Here is a 19691-nt window from a genome sequence, read left to right as displayed (position 1 = left end):
GGGGATTTATTGTCCGCGACTCCACCCACGGTTGTGGTGATTGTGTGGACACCACCGCTGCTCTGTATGGGGATCCCGGGAGCGGTGACAGGGAGCAGCTTTGTTGTTACTTCTCCCCTCCGTGGGTAGGGGGTTGGTTGTCCCGGGGCCCGGTGATGGGGTAGGGGTGGATGGCAGGCCGGGTGCGGGGCCTGGTGAGGTGCAGGGTCGCGGGGGCAGCGCTGTGCCGTACGGCACGGTGGTACTCACTCAGCCTGAGACGTTGACACAGTTCTCGGTAAAACACACGGCTGGAAAGACGGTTCCCATGGACGGCTGCTGTTGCTTTTCCCCGGAAGTTAACGGTGACGGTCTCTTTCCCTGCACCTTGTGTAATGTTGGTAGCGATGGGTTCCCACCGGTAACCCGCTCCCCGACTTGGATATGGGCCGGAGGAGCCCCTCTTTGCCCGCAGGCGCTGGCCCTGAGAAACTGGTGCCTTGGCGGTGGCGGTGTCTCTCTCCTACGGTTGGACTGTTGCCTTCAATCGGGACTTAGTTGTTGGGAGACTCGGAGGTCCCCTTCACTGACGGATTTGGCAAATTCACGGCGACTCCTAGCCTTGCCGGGATCCGATAGGCCCCTGCCAATGGTGCTGGCTTCTCCTTGTATACCGGTCCGGTACCGCCGGGCCACCACCCGTCCACGGTCCTTTCGGCAGCCTCAGATCAGCCTCTCCTGCAGACGATCACCGCCATCTGCTAACCTTGCTGTCTCAGTCCGGGGCAAACACCCGGACCAACTTCCGGCTTTCTCAACTGTCACTTTCTCCTTCACTTTAACTCCTCTCACTTGCTCCTCTACCACTTCACTCTCCCTTCAACTCACTAACTAACTGCCTGGTTTTCCCGCCTCCAGGACTGTGAACTCCTCGGTGGGCGGAGCCAACCGCCTGGCCTACCCCCTGGTGCGGACATCAGCCCCTGGAGGAAGGCAACAAGGGTTTCAGGTTTAGCTTTGGTGTACCTATCCGGGGTGTAGGGTGTGGTGGTGTCATTACCTGTGACCCCTGGCTTGCCCAGGGCGTCACAATAGCGTAGGCTGTTCCTCTTCCAGTGACAGTGTTTGGTGTTTGGTCTTCAGGTTCCTCTGGCGACGATATTCGGTCTTTGGGTTATTCTGGCAATGATACTCGGGTTCCTCTGGTGATGGTAGTTAATCTTCAGGTTCCTCAGGTGATGAAAGCAGGCCTTGGGTCCCTCTGGCAATATTAAGAAGGCTTTGGGTTCCTCTGGCAATGGTATGTAGGCTTCTGGTTCCTCTAACAATAGTATGCAGGCTCTGGGTCCCTCTGGCAATGTTATGAAGGCTTTGAGTCCCTCTGGCAATGTTATGCAGGCTTTAAGTCCCTCTGGCAATGGTATGCAGGCATTGGGTTCCGCTGGTAATTGTATGCAGGCTTTGGGTCCCTCTGGCAATGGTATGCAGGCTTTGGGTTCCTCTGGCAATGGTATGCAGGCTACAGGTTCCTCTGCTAATGTTATTGTCATGGGGGTACCACGACAGTGGTAACTCCTCTAATTCAGGTGTCATGAGATCGCAGTGCTTGACTACACGCACACTTTCACGGGTTAAATCTGCTAGCTGTGCAGATTCGCCTTGATCCAGTGCTGCATGGGTTAAGCAGTTTGTTTGGTCTCCTAACTTAGGATGAAAATACTGATCTCAGCTGTTTAGAATTTCCTATTCACCTCTGCTATAAATACTCTCAGTCCAGTGAGTTGCCAGTGGTAACTTTGCTATGCCTAGCCTTTGAAGTGGGCTTGTGAGCTATGGCCTAAGATGTTTTTTTGAGATATAGCCGGAGATTGCTGCATGGAAATGTATGTAGTGTTTTTCCTTACTTTGATCCCTTTTCAGTTTGCCTTACTTATCTGTTCCCTTTTCCTCATTCCATTAGTTTGGTGTGCTTTGTACAATTCCTGTTTCTTTTACCCCTGTCTGTCATCCCCTCTGTGTCTTTAACCTAAAGTGGGACTAGTGTTCTCGCTGCCCTATGCACTAGAGAGGGTTGTGCTCAGGGAAAGACAGGAATAGGGTGTCAGGCTACCCCTAGGTGGCGCTGACATTCAGGCAGGAAAACTAACCTGAGTTTAATACTACAAAAGCCCGCCAGAGGTCGCCAAATTAAACGTCAGTGTAGTCAAACAAAAATGCGTCAATGCCGGGATGTCACATCTTGAAACAGTGAGCAAAACTAGTCACAGTCAAGAACAGAGCCAAGGTTGTATACCGGAAAACAAACTACACAGGTGAGACACCAGGAAGGACAGAAGACCGAATAACTGGGGGAACACAAAGGTAAGACTGGGCAGGACAGATGGAGGACGGAGCAACCAGGAAAAGCGGAGGTCAGGCAGGGCTGGAGGTATGGAGGTCAGGCAGGGAGAGGTGAAACGGAGGTTAGAGAGGGCCAGAGAGGTAGAGGTCGGGGAGGTCAGGGGGTCAGGACAAAGGTACCAGGTAATGAAATGCAGGAGAAAATGGAGTAAAAAATGCACATCAATAACAAATGTTCAATAGAAAATTACAAATTTTTATTATTATTGTTATTATTTGTTTTGATAAAGGTACAAGGTAGCAAGGAAACTGTGCAGAGCACTTCTCACAGGAGTAGCACGACACTAAGCAGGAAATATCACTAGCGGCGTCCCAGAGGCAGCAGAGCCCAGTATGGCAGCGTGACCCCGGGAACGAGGCCACGCCGAACAGGACCCTCCCCAGAGACCCACTTCCCGAAACAGATACCTGCACTGGTTCTGCAGCAGCAGAGCCATCTAGGATTCATGACAGGGGTGAAAGAACCCATCTAGGGACGTCAGGAGTTCCCCCTCCATCCTTCCCTAGTGGCAATGTATCCCTTCTCCGGTCTTACCTTATGCCGGCAAGACCCCGTGGTGGAGCGTGACAAACAGAAGCTGCCGTAACCTGGTACCTATCATCAGACAAGTCCAACTTCACCATTAGAGGCTCTGGTAAATACCAGGTAGGCACTTAGTAAAACCTCTCTAAAGGTTAGCCTGGTTGTGAGAACAATTGGTCTATGTCTCTCTCTCCCCTCCACCTGGTAGTGTGACGCCCTGGCAAAACCAGGTTGTCACAGAGCCTGCACAAATCCACCAAAGTGCAGGCCATTCTCCACCTTGGCACTAACACAGTCCCCACACAGATATACACCAGCCAATCAGGCCCTACTCACCCCCTCCCCAGGAAAATGGGAGGGATCGAGAAGAGCTTGGGAAGTGACAGAGCAGAGTTTAACTTCAGTTTGGGCTGTAGTCAGTGAAGAGCTGACAGGAGGGAGTTGGAGCTCCCTGGAGAGGTTGGTAGTTGAGGTTGGAGCCCTGGACTACCGGAATAGGTGGCAGTGAGGGCCACAGGCACGGAGATCCGGTCGCGGGGAACCTGAGGCCGACCGGGGCAGGGTTGTAGCCCACCGATACCGAGAGAGGGGATCCGGTCCGGAGGCCATTCAAGCGGACTAGTCCAGACAAGAAAGAGACAGACAGAGAGTGTGGAAAAAAGGGCCCCTGGCTGTATATCTGGGTGTGGGACCCGAAGACACCCGCCAAAGGTGACCGGCCAATGGCAATTTGGTTTACAATACAGACTGTGTGTGGTTACTGACCATCCAAATCATCAGCAGCTCATCCAGCACCACGACAACCGAACTGTGAGTTTCCTGCTCCCTGCAACCTCTCACAATACCCTGGGCCCCGTGACTACACCTCCTCTACCCGTGGAGGGGATCCCACCTTGCTGTCCTGCTCCATCAGCCCCGGGCACCCACATACAAGGCAGCGGCAGTGTCACCATCCCTCACCGCAACCCATGGGTGGTGTCACCGACAAAGACTCTATCCCCTGTAAATAACCCCTTTTCACTTGTGGGTGACGGACAGCTGTGCGAGCCCCGGATCCGGCTACCACTCGAGCCACAGCCACCGCCCGGATCCGAGTGCATCGAGTGGCCCCCGGTTGTGATCTGTCCCTCGCCCGTGACAAATTGGCGTCATGAAGAGGATTCCTACCCCATCTATAGATGACGTGCTCCCGAGTCTGGCTGCAACGGTGATGACGTCGGCTCCGGCAGTCTGCCCGGCCATAACGGATATATTGACGGCTCCGGCAGTCCGCCAGGCCGCAACGGAGGCGGCACCCGAACGGAAGCCTACCAGGGTGTACCTGAAGAGAGGAGGAGCAGGCCACTAAGCGATGGGGGCCATGGAAGAGAGAGAGTCCGGTCTTTGCCGGCGCCGAAGGCATCCGTGTGGGCCTGGCTCCCGAGCAGGAAGCGGAGCATGGAACCCGTGCCCCGTACTGGGAGCAGCAGCAACAGCAGCTGAGCAGGGAGATCGCTGCCTGAGAAAAGTGTAAAGCGGATGTGCTTGCCCGCACTTATAAGGAGAAAGATCACCTGTGACAAGCTACCATCGGGGTCCGGAGCGGTGTACCATGTGGAGGTGGTACTGGAGACCCGTGGTGGAGGATGGAGTAGGTAGCGGATTCCGGCTACCCTTTTACAGTTTGATGTTTTACCCCTCCCCCCCCCGTTTTAAAGTTAAAAACATGGACCATGGCTTTTGGACTGGAAAAGCCACCCCAAAAACTTTCTTGGGTCTTGTAAACCCCCATCTACTTTCTTGTTGCCTCACCACCAGGACTGCAGCGCCTCTGGAAAGGTCGGTTGGAGGAAGGGCCTGTGGTAGAGTCAGCCGAGGCCCAGCCACTAACAAAACCGGTGGAAAACCTCCAGGCCAAGGGTTCCCGGACTATGGAGCTCTTGGGGTGGACTGGTGGGTGAGGAACTTTGCCCGAACATTGCGAGCGCCCCCAGGAGCCCAGGACGGTGTGAATTTGAGACTAGCGGTGGCACCGAGGGTGGGTTCAGGTGTTTTGGGTGGCGGGTAAAAATGGGAAAAGTAGATGTATGTTTTGTTTACTGCAACGTTCAAGTAATGTGCCTCACGCATGGGATGAAAGTTTTATAATGTTTTTATGTATTCTTGTTAATTATTCTATTTTCAGTTGCTGCAAAAATAAACATCAGTGGCCGGACAGCCCACGGACTCGCTGTATTCAACCAAGGGGGAGTGTGATGCCCTGGAAAAACCAGGTAGTCACAAAACTTGTACATCCTTCTTGTTACCATCACAACCCACACTCAGGCATAACACACAGCCATTAAACCCTAGCCACCCCCTCATGATAATAGGGACACACCAGTGGGTGGGATCAGGCGGATGAGAACGCCCACCTTGGGGTCCTGAGGTGTCAGAGGCGGGAACACAACAGTCAAGTCCAGTTTGAAGTGAAGTACAGTCCAGTCTGAAGTGGAGTAGTGAGAGTGGAAGTCAAGTGCAGACTGTGCAGTGTAGTCAGGGGTAGGGGCCCTTGGACTACCCGGCTAGGTGTCAGACGGTGAACAGGGCCACAGGCGACAGAGATCCGGTCACAGGAGACCTAAAGTGGACCTGGGCAGGGTTGTAGCCCGCCGGTGCCGAGAGCGGGAATCTGGTCCGGAGGCCGTGCACAGTCGGGGTGCCTGGACCCAAGGGCGAGGAATATTGCAAGCCCCTCTCCAATTAACCAGCCCGTGACAAGGTTCCAGACTTTGTCCCACTAACTGCCCAGATAGAGCGAAACGGAAGCCCAACGCGGGGGATAGGGTGTCCGTCAGAACCCACTGAAATCCCGAGGGTCAGCTTTCGCGGGCCACAGCTCCCAACACACACCGAACTGGGAGTGGACCTCTCCATTCCATGCAAAGTCGTCCAAAAGTAAAGAAAAACACGAAGTGCATTAGGAAGGGACACCTGTTCATTAACCTGGGTGTGGGACCCGAATGCACCCTCCAAAGGCAGCCGGCCACTGGCAACTTGATTCACTACTGGACTTGTGTGAAATTACTAAACTGTGAGTACACCATTTGCCCCCGGTCCAGCCTGGCTCGCCACCTCCAGCAGCCATCACTCCCGTGTTCGGACACAGGGCCCCGGGACTACACCTCCCCTACCCATGAAGGAGATCTCATCATGCTGCCCCACTCCATCAGCCCCGGGCGCTCCATCACCAGGCAACGGTGGTGCCACAATCCCTCACCACAACCCACGGGTGGCGTCACAGACAATCCCCTGTAAATAACCCTTTCCGACGGTTGTGAGGACGGACGGCCGTGCGAGCCCGGGTCCGGTCGCCACTTGAGCCGCAGCAGTGAACCCGGATCCGAGCAGGCCCCCCGACAGAGAAGCAGCAGCGGCCTCTGCCCGCAACAGTGACGTGAATGGCATGCAGGCTTTTGGTCCCTCTGGGCCCAGTGTGGTTCCAGATGATTCCCTGAAGATGACATGGGCATACTCTGCTGGGCTCACATTAATTCCCCTGATGATCAACTTTGCCTTCCGCTGCTGATCCAGCCTTTTATATTTGGTAACTGTGTCACTGTTGTCACCTGACTCGGCGTCCTTTCCTAATTCTTCCCTCTAGTCAAAACACTCCTTACAAATTGGTTCCTGGTGACGTTGATCCTCCGGAAGATGCCGATGTTTTGGCACAAATCCTTTGGAGCACTGAATATGAGTATCTTCTTTTGGCCACCCTCTTACACCCCAACAGTCCCACCACACATTTAACTAAAACTAAAAAACATCATCTACTCACCTAATCCAGGATCCTGATGAGTCCAGCGTGGGCAAATTTTCACGCTGTCATCGCACTCACAGGACATCAGAGTTCCAGCAAAGTCTGCACAACGGCGCCATCATGCAACCGTTCTAAAGACCACAGGCTTAAAGCCCTGCGATCTACAGAACAGAGAGCGGTAGTTCAGGGAGATCATGTCTCCCTACTCTACTGCATAGATCAGGGGTGGGGAACATCCGGCCCGTGGGCCATTTGCGGCCCGCGATGACTTTTTATGTGGGAACATTCCTGGGGACCACAGTGCCTGGGTGACAGGCCAGCACTTTAAATCACAATATGTGATGTGAGGACACATTCGCCTTGTGTGCATATCAGGAGGTCCTTGCACTGGCCTGTGCCAGTGTGCTTGTATGATTCGATTATTTGTGGGCGGGTAAGTGCAAGGTGCGCTCCCATCAGACAGAAGAGAAGCAGCAGGCTTACCAACCTCCCTGCTGTACATGCCTCCCTTTGCTGTGAGACTCCACCCTCCACACAGTGCTGTGAGCCTTCCAGACTCTCTTGTGAGCTCTTCAGATCCTCCTGTGAGCCCTCCAACCCATCCGGTGAGACCTCCAGACATCCTGTGGGCCATCCTGTGAGCCCTCCTGTGATATATATGTGAGCCCTCCAGCCCCGCCTGTGATGTATATGTGAGCCCTTAGCCCCTCCTGTGAGCCCGCGAGCCTCTTCTGTGATGCATATGTGAGCCCTCCAGCCCCTCCTGTGAGTCCTCCAGCCCATCCTGTGATGTATATGTAAGCCCTCTAGCCCATCCTGTAATCTATATGTGAACCCTCCAGCCCCTCCTGTGAGCCCTCCATCCCCTCTTGTGATGTATATATGAGTCCTCCAGCCCCTCCTGTGAGCCCTTCAGACCCTCCTGAGATATATATATATATATATATATATATATGCGCTAAGGACCCTCCTGTATGCATATATGCTCCCCAGCAGCTCCTGTGATGTATATATGTGCTTCAGCCCCTCCTGTGATGTATATATGCGCCCCAGTCCCTCCTGTAATGTATATTTGCACCCCAGACCCTTCTGTGATGTATATATGCGCCCCAGCATCTCATGTAATGTATATATATCCCCCCCAGCGTCTCCTGTGATGTATATATGTGCCCCAGTGTCTCCTGTGATGTTTATGATTTACCAAATTGTTGACTGCGCTCCAGACAGAGACAAACCTGGAAAAGCAGTTGTGAGATGCAACATGATCATTATCACAGCCGCACCAAAGAGAAGACATGCCAACCATCACAGTAGGGGTGAGTTAATTAATTTTTTCACCATAAATGTTATGGTAATTTGCAAGCTGATAATTTTTTGCGCCCCCCCGAAGGTTGGTAGAAATTTCCAAATGGCCCCCGGCAGAAAAAAGGTTCCCCATCCCTGACATAGATCAACAGTGGCAGAAGCTCCGCGTGGGCCCCTCTAATTGCGGGTTTGGGGCAATGGCCCCCATTGACCATCCCACTCCCCTGGTAGCTACACTACTGGTCTAACCAATTTGATATCCTAAAGGCGGCATCACACGGTGCGATATATCGTGCGATCGCACCCGCCCCCGTCGTTTGTGCGTCACGGACAATTAGTTGCCCGTGGCGCACAATGTCGTTAATCCCCGTCACACGTACTTACCTCCTTAACGACGTCACTGTGGGCGGCGAACATCCTATTCCTGAAGGGGGAGGGACGTTCGGCATCACAGTGACATCACAGAGCGGCAGCCCAATAGAAGCGGAGGGGCGGAGATGAGCGGGACATAACATCCCGCCCACCTCCTTCCTTCCGCATTGCCGGCGGGACGCAGGTAAGCTGTGTTCGTCGTTCCCGGGGTGTCACACGGAGCGATGTGTGCTGCCTCGGGAACGATGAACAAGCGGCATACAGAAGGAGGAACGACATTATGAAAATGAATGACGTGTCAACGAGCAACGATAAGGTGAGTATTTTTGCTCGTTAACAGTCGTTCGGAGATGTCACACGCTACGACATCTCTAACGATGCCGAATGTGTGATACGAATTCCGTGACCCCGACGACATATCATTAGATATATCGTAGCGTGTGACGGGGCCTTAAGGATAGGTTAGCAATATCATAAGCCTGAAAACTCCAAGTTCGTATTTGTACTTGTACAACCAGCCATATAATACTGTAAGAAATATTTAGACAGGAATCCGAGAAACGCTAACATGATATATAGTATTGTATATTCTTCATTTTGATTGTTTGGAAGGAAAAAAAATCTGATTTTTATTCATATACTGCCCTCTAGTGGTAAATTTACTCATAGTCTTATTAGTAATTGCGATTTCCAAGTAAACAAAACCCACACATGAAAATCTCCTTTCTGTATTTAACATTAATTGTATTCTATACTATGTATGGTAATATATACACAATATTGGCAGTAAAGTCGTTATTTTTTCAGTGATTTGGTATCAGTTAGAGTTAAAATCAAGTACATTTGTTTGTTGAGCTTTTATATATTTCCAACTTGACAGTAATTGTCTGATTAGGTGCTATATGTTTAGCTCGATAATCAGACTGCAGTGCCCACACCCTTATGACAAGTATTCTTGATTGGGATCATTCTTATTAATAATGGTGTTACTTGAAGCTCGTGAGTCCTAATGCAAAATCTCCAACTATTATGGGTCTTTAATTGTATTAGTCTTCTCCTACATGACAAAGGACCATTTGGCCTTCCTTAGGTCCAGGGACTAAATGTGAAAGCAACTCCTGTACTCAATGGCATAACTAGAGACCAATGGGCCTAGGAGCAAAATTTGGACCCGTCCGTAGTGATATCCTCCATCTTGTACTAAGGTCCCCAGTTTGAGCCCATCCTAGTATATATATAGCCCATCCTGGTATATGTTTTCCCCATCCTAAACCCATCCTGGTATATATGTTCCCCATCCTGGTATGTCTCCCATCTCAGTCCCATTCTGGTATATATGTTCTCCATCCTAATATATACAGTATGTTCCCCATCCTGGGCCATTCTGGTATACAGTATATGTCTCTTATGTCTCTCCCATCCTGGGCCCATCATGGTATATATATCTCCCAACCTGAGCCAAATCTGGTATATATGTTCCTGATCCTGATATATATATAAATAAGTATATATGCTTCCTATTCTGGATCCAATCTGACATATAAAGTCATATGAAAAAGTTTGGGCACCCCTATTAATGTTAACCTTTTTTCTTTATAACAATTTAGGTTTTTGCAACAGCTATTTCAGTTTTATATATCTAATAACTGATGGACTGAGTAATATTTCTGGATTGAAATGAGGTTTATTGTACTAACAAGAAATGTGCAATCCGCATTTAAACAAAATTTGACCGGTGCAAAAGTATGGGCACCCTTATCAACTTCTTGATTTGAACACTCCTAACTACTTTTTACTGACTTACTAAACCACTAAATTGGTTTTGTAACCTCATTGAGCTTTGAACTTCATAGGCAGGTGTATCCAATCATGAGAAAAGGTATTTAAGGTGGCCACTTGCAAGTTATTCTCCTATTTGAATCTCCTATGAAGAGTGGCATCATGGGCTCCTCCAAACAACTCTCAAATGATCTGAAAACAAAAATTATTCAACATAGTTGTTCAGGGGAAGGATACAAAAAGTTGTTTCAGAGATTTAAACTGTCAGTTTCCACTGTGAGGAACATAGTAAGGAAATGGAAAAACACAAGTACAGTTTTTGTTACCCCAGAAGTGGCAGACCAAGAAAAATATCAGAAAGGCAGAGAAGAATCTTGCTGCAAATTGTGTCAATGTGCATCAGTTAACAATACAGCGCACGTTGCACAAGGAGAAGCTGTATGGGAGAGTGATGCGAAAAAATCCGTTTCTGCAAGCACGCCACAAACAGAGTCGCCTGAGGTATGCAAAAGCACATTTGGACAAGCCAGTTACATTTTGGAAGAAGGCCCTGTTGACTGATGAAACAAAGGTTGAGTTGTTTGGTCATACAAAAAGGCGTTATGCATGGAGGCAAAAAAACACGGCATTCCAAGAAAAGCACTTGCTACCCACAGTAAAATTTGGTGAAGGTTCCATCATGCTTTGGGGCTGTGTGGCCAATGCTGGCACCAGGAATCTTGTAAAAGTTGAGGGTCGGATAGATTCAACTCAGTATCAGCAGATTCTTGACAATAATGTGCAAGAATCAGTGACAAAGTTGAATTACGCAGGGGATGGATATTTCAGCAAGACAATGATCCAAAACACCGCTCCAAATCTACTCAGGCATTCATGCAGAGGAACAATTACAATGTTCTGGAATGGCCATCCTAGTCCCCAGACCTGAATATCATTGAAAATCTGTGGGATGATTTGAAGCGTGCTGTCCAGGCTCGGCGACCATCAAACTTAACCCCATAGCGACGGCCTAACGTCTCAAGACGTCGGAAAAACAGGGTACTTATTCTGTTCCGACGTCTTGAGACGTCAGGCCGGAAAAAGCTTGTAGCGCCCCCCAGTGACGAAAAATCTCGGGGGTTTCAGCTACCGGAGGTAGCTGAGACCCCCAAGATTATGAATCGGGGTGTTTTTTTTGGACCCCGTTAATGCGATCGCCGGTATAAACCGTATACCGGCGACAACATTAAAAAAAAAAAATGGCCGGTAAAATTGATTTATTTCTCATCTGACGTGATCAAACATGTCAGATGAGAAATAAATATAATCCTCTAGTGCCCCCAATGCCCCCGGTACCGGAGAGTCCCCCCACCACCCCTACCCCCCCTCCGGAAAATCCAAGATGGCACCGACGCGCGCTGAAAACTGCCGCCGCCGTCGGCTCTGCATTCATTTCCCTCCGATCTGAAATGATCAAACATTTCAGATCGGAGGGAAATGTCCTCCCCCTGACCCCTCCTCCGGTACACCGGAGATCTCTGGTCCCCGGAGCCCCCTCCGGTTCTCCAGAGCCGCCTCCCCCCTCTCCCCTCCGGAGCGTGGAAAATGGCGGCCGCATTCATCCTACTCTTTCTGCCGCATATGACACGTCACATGCGGCAGAAAGTTGTCCCCAGGTCCCCCCGTCACCCCCCGTCACCCCCCGTCACCCCCCCCAGCCCCCGGTCATACGTTACCTGGCTGCTGGTGCTCCGGCCCCGCGATCACGCCGCCTCCTTCTCTTGAATGCTGGCGGCGCATGCGCAGACAGCGGCTGTCAGCTGGATCCCTGCAAGCAGGGACGCTGACGTCGCTGCTGCAGTAGGCTGCTCCACTGTGGACCGGGGGAGGGTGAGTGCAGTAATCTGCAGACACACTCCTCACATGGAGAGCCTGCTGTTCTAGAAAATGGGGGGTACGTTCTGTGAGCGTGCCCCTCATATTCTAGAATGAGGTTACTGCAGGTCACTCTGCCCTAGGTTGGACCGGGGCAGTGTGAGTGCAGTATTCTCAGATTACTGCACCCACACTGCTCATGGAGAGCTTGCTCTTCCAGAAAATGGGGGATACGTTCCCTGAACGTGCCCCCCATATTCTAGAAGATCCAGAGACGGCGTGAGACCTCAAAAATGGATTACAGCGACCGAAATTTATTTATTTACAATAAATTGGTAAAAGAGGAATGTTTCGGGGAGTTTTTTTTCAAATAAATTTTTTTTTTGTCTTTATTTTTTTCTATTTCTTGACTGGGTTAGTGATGTCGGGTATCTGTTCAGATGCCGTGACATCACTAACCCCAGGGCTTGATGCCAGGTGACATTACAGCTGGTATCAACCCCATATATTACCCCGTCTGCCACCGCACCAGGGCGCGGGATGAGCTGGAGCGAAGCGCCAGGATTGGCGCATCTAATGGATGCGCCACTTCTGGGGCGGCTGCGGCCTGCTATTTTTAGGCTGGGAAGAGTCCAATAACCATGGCTCTTCCCACCCTGAGAATACCAGACCCCAGCTGTCTGCTTCACCTTGGCTGGTGATCTAATTTGGGGGGACCCCACGTTTTTTTTTTTTTTAAAAAAACGCCTGGGGAGCCCTCCAAATTGATCACCAGCCAAGGTGAAGCTGTCAGCTGTGGTTTGCAGGCTACAGCTGTCTGCTTTACCCTAGCTGGCTATCAAAAATAAGGGGGACCCCACGTCGTTTATTTTAATTATTAATTTTTTGGGGGGCTAAATACAAGGCTAGGCACCCTTTAGTGCCACATGAAAGGCACTAAAGGGCGCCAGCTTAGAATATGCAGGGGGTGGGACGTTATATTTGTTTGACATCTATCCATTCATCCATTGTAGCATTTTAGGCTGTGCGCCCACAATCGGGATTTGCAGCGTTTTGGGCGCAGAGTGTTTTCCCTGCGTCCATAACGCTGCATTGTGCAGTAGAAGCACAGTGGAAGGATTTTTAGAAATCCCATGCCCAATGTGCTTGCCCAATGTACTTCTCTTCTCCGCAGCATAAACCGACCTGTGGCGGCAGCTTCCCGAGCCTCAGCATGTCAATTTATGCTGCGGAGATGAGTGTTCTCTACAGGTAGCATAGAGCTCCACAGCGGCCTGAACCCAAATCGTGGGCATGGGCAGCTGCGTTCTCCCGTGGACAACACTCACATCTCTGCAGGAGGCTGACACTGTGTACTAGACGCCGTGTCGCTGGATCATGGCCACATAGCCTAAAAGTGAGACATTTGTTGCTACAGCAACATTTTTGTGAAGTACCTGTGGATTCAAAATGCTACTATACTCCTGAATAAAATCCAGTTTCCAAAATGGAGTCACTTGTGGGGGGTTTCTAATGTATAGGTACCCAAGGGGCCCTGCAAATGTGACATGGTGCCCGCAATTTATCTCAACTTTTCCAGAATTCAAATGGTGCTCCTTCCATTCCAAGCCCTCCCATTTATCCAAACAGAGGTTTTTGGCCACATGTGGGGTATCCCTGTGCTCATAAGACATTGGATAACAACCTGTTGGGTCCACGGTTTGTTGTTGTCTCTTGAAAAAGTGAGAAATTTGATGCTGAAGCAACATTTTTGTGAAAAAAATGAAAATTTTCAATATGGCAACCTAAGCTTATCAAAATCTGTGAAGTATTCGTGGATTCAAACTGCTCACTATACACCTAGATAAAAGCCTTGAGGTGTCTTGTTTCCAGAATGGAGTCACTTGTGGGGGACAGCCACTGTTTAGGCACCTCAGGGGCTCTCCAAATGCAACCTGGCGTCCGCTATTGATTCCAGCCAATTTTGCAGTCAAATGGCACTCCTTCCCTTCCGAGCCCTGCTGTGCACCCAAACAGTTGATTTCCACCACATATAAGGTATCGCCAAACTCAGGAGAAATTGCACAATAAATGTTATGCTGAATATTTTCCTTTTACTCTTGTAAAAAAAAAAGCTACCTGGTTGAAATAACAATTTTGTGGTAAATTTTTTTTTTTTTTTTTCATGGCTCAACGTTATAAAATTCTGTGAAGCACCTGGGGGTTCAGGGTACTCACCAAACATCTAGATAAATTCCTTGAGGGGCCTAGTTTCCAAAATGGGGTCACTTGTGCGGGGTTTCTGCTGTTTAGGTACCTTGGGGTCCTCCAAATGTGACATGGTGCCCGCAATCTTTTTCAGCCAAATTTCCTTTCCAAAATTCAAATATTGCCCCTTTCGTTCCAAGCCCTCCCATTTGTCCAAACAAAGGTTTCAGACCACATGTGAGGTATCACCGCGCTCATAAAAAAAGTGGGTAACAAACCTTGAGGTCAAATTTTTGGAATTACCTCTTGAAAAAGTGAGAAAATTGATGCTAAAGCAACATTTTTGAGAAAATTATTAAAATTTTCAATATGACAACATAACGTTAACAAAATCTGTGAAGTACCTGTGGATCTAAAATGCTCACTATACCCCTAGATAGAATCCTTGAGGGGTCTAGTTTCCAAAATGGTGTCACTTGTGAGGGATTTCTTCTGTTTAGGTACCTTAGCGGACCTGTAAATGCAACATGGTGCCCGCAATCTATTTCAGCCAAATTTGCTTTCCAAAATTCAAATATTGCTCCTTCTGTTCCGAGCCCTCCCATTTGTCCAAACAGAGGTTTCTGATCACATGTGGGGTATCGGCGTGCTCATAAGAAAGTGGGGATCAAGTTTTGGGGTCCATTTTGTTGTGTTATTTCTTCTAAAAGTGAATAAATTTGGGTTAGAGCAACATTTTTAGGTAAAATTTAATTTTTGCTTTTTTTCATTCCACATTGCTTTTGTTCATGTGAAGCACCTGAAGGGTTAATAAACTTCTTGAACGTGGTTTTGAGTACTTTGGGGGGTGCAGTTTTTAGAATGGTGTCACTTTTGGGTATTTTCTATCATCTAGGCCTCTCAAAGTCACTTCAAATGTGATGTGGTCCCTAAAAAAATGGTTTTGTAAATTTTGATGTAAAAATGAGAAATCGCTGATAAACTTTGAACCCCTCTAACTTCCTAACAAAAAAAAATTTTGTTTCCAAAATTGGTCTGATGTAAAGTAGATAAGTGGGAAATGTTATTTATTAACTATTTTGTGTCACAGAAATCTCTGGTTTAACGGTATAAAAATTCAACAGTTGAAAATTGCAAAATTTTCAAAATTTTTGCCAATATTCAATTTTTTTCATAAATAAACGCAAAAAATATTGTCCTAAATTTGGTACTAACATGAAGTCCAATATGTGACGAAAAAACAGTCTCAGAATCACCGGGATCCGTTGAAGCGTTCTAGAGTTATAACCTCATAAAGTGACACTGGTCAGAATTGCAAAATTTGGTCTGGTCATTAAGGTGAAAATTAGCTCCGTCACTAAGGGGTTAACTGAACTGGAATTGTTTTGCAAACAGGAATGGTCAAATATACCTTCATCCAGGATCCAGGAACTCATTAAAAGCTACAGGAAGCGACTAGAGGCTGTTATTTTTGCAAAAGGAGGATCTACAAAATATTAATGTTGATTAACACACAGGCAAAATAGCCAGGAGAAAGGAAGGAAAAGCAAAATGAGTCAAGGGGTTAGATTACCCATAGGAGGCTTTCCCTAAAACAATGCCAATAGCATGTCATGTAATAAAGTTTAAGGCAAGTTTACCTTGAGACATGTTAAAGCAGTTTAGCAGACAGGCTGGTGGTGGTGGGCGGGGCCTCGACACGCGTTTCACCAGGCGTGGCTTCGTAAACTTGCCTTAAACTTTATTACATGACATGCTATTGGCATTGTTTTAGGGAAAGCCTCCTATGGGTAATCTAACCCCTTGACTCATTTTGCTTTTCCTTCCTTTCTCCTGGCTATTTTGCCTGTGTGTTAACTTGACCCACGTGTTTCGTAGCTGGTTTTCCATCTGCTGGTGATGTTTGTGCAATCTTTGTGTCTGGCGACTTTATGATCTTGTTCACCTATACTGTCTGTCCTTATGTCACGCACACTTTTTTATTAAAAACTTTGTGTATTTCACCATACAATTTGTCTTTGGTCTCTCTTACTTACCAGTGGTCTTCCTTTTATTTATATACTGGTATAATTGATCACTGGGATCTCTTTTGGTTTTGTATTCTCAATGAGACCCTCCCTTTTAGGGAAGCTGTAGGTTTACAAAAAGTGAACCAGCACTGTCGCTTTGAATAGTTACCTGATGTGTACCATACTTACTTGCTTACTCTGGCTCCCGGCACAAGTGTCCCGGAGCCGGCGTATGCTGGTAACCCTGATACACATCGGGTAACTATGGAAACCGCTTTGCATAGTTGCCCGCTCGGCCACGCCCCCCACACACTTTGCCCGCTCGGCCACGCCCCCACACACTCTGCCCACTCGGTCACGCCCCCCACACACTCTGCCCGCTCGGCCACGCCCCCCACATACTCTGCCTGCTCGGATACGCCCCCCACACACTCTGCCCACTTGGACACGCCCCCACACACTTTACCTGCTCAGCCATGCCCCCCACACACTCTGCCTGCTCGGCCACGCCCCCCACACACTCTGCCCGCTCGGCCATGCCCCCTACACACTCTGCCCGCTCGGCCACGCCCCCACACACTCTGCCTGCTCGGCCATGCCCCCCACACACTCTGCCCACTCGGCCATGCCCCCCACACACATTGGGCACCTATACACCTCCCCCCAGGACTACTCCACCTAATAGACACCCACTCTGCCCGCTCAGCCACCCCCCCACACACTCTGCCCACTCAGCCACGCCCCCCACGCACATTGGGCACCTATACACTTCCCCCCAGGACTAAGCCACCTAATAGACACCCACTCTGCCTACTCGGCCATGCCCCCCCACACTCTGCCCGCTCGGCCACGCCCCCCACACTCTGCCTGCTCGGCCACGCCCCCCCATTCTGCCCGCTTGGCCACGCCCCCCACATACTTTGCCTGCTCGGCCACGCCCCCCCCCACACTGGGCACCTATACACCTCCCCCCAGGACTACTCCACCTAATAGACACCCACTCTGCCTGCTCGGCCACGCCCTCACACACTCTGCCTGCTCGGCCACGCCCCCCACACACATTGGGCACCTATACACCTCTCCCCAGGACTACTCCACCTAATAGACACCTCCCCCCAGGACTACTCCATCTATTATACTCCTCTCCCCCAGGACTACTCCTCCTATTATCCTCCTCTCCCCCCAGGACTACTCCTCCCATTATACTCCTCTCCCCCAGGACTACTCCTCCTATTATGGGGAGATAAGGTATGCACACCAGTGACTATGGAAGGGGAATACATGGAATAGCAGAAACTGCTGTGTGAATACTGACATGAAAAATTCAATAGCTATTTGTAAGAATGAAATGTGAAAAATGGAACCTGCATTACTGCCATGAATATATGAATAAAGAGAAATTTAGCTACTGAATTGATCAATGCAGAAGAGCCCCAACACTACGCCAAAGTATTTCTCTACGTTGGGGTCCCTAGCTTGTGTGTGTCCTCTCATGCAGTTAAAAAACTTACCGTGTATGGGACGCTGAGACCCAGGCTATATATGCGTATAATGTGGATTGGCAATAGGTGTGTATGGGGAGGGTTCACAAACGAAAAACTACTAACATTAAGGAATAACGTTTGGAACTCCATTCTATGTCTGAACTGGGTGCAAAAAACCTAAAAAACATCACTATGGGGAGATAAGGTATGCACACCAGTGACTATGGAAGGGGAATACATGGAATAGCAGAAACTGCTGTGTGAATACTGACATGAAAAATTCAATAGCTATTTGTAAGAATGAAATGTGAAAAATGGAACCTGCATTACTGCCATGAATATATGAATAAAGAGAAATTTAGCTACTGAATTGATCAATGCAGAAGAGCCCCAACACTACGCCAAAGTATTTCTCTACGTTGGGGTCCCTAGCTTGTGTGTGTCCTCTCTTGCAGTTAAAAAACTTACCGTGTATGGGACGCTGAGACCCAGGCTATATATGCGTATAATGTGGATTGGCAATAGGTGTGTATGGGGAGGGTTCACAAACGAAAAACTACTAACATAAAGGAATAACGTTTGGAACTCCATTCTATGTCTGAACTGGGTGCAAAAAACCTAAAAAACATCACTATGGGGAGATAAGGTATGCACACCAGTGACTATGGAAGGGGAATACATGGAATAGCAGAAACTGCTGTGTGAATACTGACATGAAAAATTCAATAGCTATTTGTAAGAATGAAATGTGAAAAATGGAACCTGCATTACTGCCATGAATATATGAATAAAGAGAAATTTAGCTACTGAATTGATCAATGCAGAAGAGCCCCAACACTACGCCAAAGTATTTCTCTACGTTGGGGTCCCTAGCTTGTGTGTGTCCTCTCATGCAGTTAAAAAACTTACCGTGTATGGGACGCTGAGACCCAGGCTATATATGCGTATAATGTGGATTGGCAATAGGTGTGTATGGGGAGGGTTCACAAACGAAAAACTACTAACATACTAATGTTAGTAGTTTTTCGTTTGTGAACCCTCCCCATACACACCTATTGCCAATCCACATTATACGCATATATAGCCTGGGTCTCAGCGTCCCATACACGGTAAGTTTTTTAACTGCATGAGAGGACACACACAAGCTAGGGACCCCAACGTAGAGAAATACTTTGGCGTAGTGTTGGGGCTCTTCTGCATTGATCAATTCAGTAGCTAAATTTCTCTTTATTCATATATTCATGGCAGTAATGCAGGTTCCATTTTTCACATTTCATTCTTACAAATAGCTATTGAATTTTTCATGTCAGTATTCACACAGCAGTTTCTGCTATTCCATGTATTCCCCTTCCATAGTCACTGGTGTGCATACCTTATCTCCCCATAGTGATGTTTTTTAGGTTTTTTGCACCCAGTTCAGACATAGAATGGAGTTCCAAACGTTATTCCTTAATGTTAGTAGTTTTTCGTTTGTGAACCCTCCCCATACACACCTATTGCCAATCCACATTATACGCATATATAGCCTGGGTCTCAGCGTCCCATACACGGTAAGTTTTTTAACTGCATGAGAGGACACACACAAGCTAGGGACCCCAACGTAGAGAAATACTTTGGCGTAGTGTTGGGGCTCTTCTGCATTGATCAATTCAGTAGCTAAATTTCTCTTTATTCATATATTCATGGCAGTAATGCAGGTTCCATTTTTCACATCTCATTCTTACAAATAGCTATTGAATTTTTCATGTCAGTATTCACACAGCAGTTTCTGCTATTCCATGTATTCCCCTTCCATAGTCACTGGTGTGCATACCTTATCTCCCCATAGTGATGTTTTTTAGGTTTTTTGCACCCAGTTCAGACATAGAATGGAGTTCCAAACGTTATTCCTTAATGTTAGTAGTTTTTCGTTTGTGAACCCTCCCCATACACACCTATTGCCAATCCACATTATACGCATATATAGCCTGGGTCTCAGCGTCCCATACACGGTAAGTTTTTTAACTGCATGAGAGGACACA

The sequence above is a fragment of the Anomaloglossus baeobatrachus genome, chromosome 5, assembly GCF_048569485.1.
Source record: "Anomaloglossus baeobatrachus isolate aAnoBae1 chromosome 5, aAnoBae1.hap1, whole genome shotgun sequence".
NCBI classification, from domain to species: Eukaryota; Metazoa; Chordata; class Amphibia; order Anura; family Aromobatidae; genus Anomaloglossus; species Anomaloglossus baeobatrachus.
Note: the sequence above shows the minus strand (reverse complement) of the source record.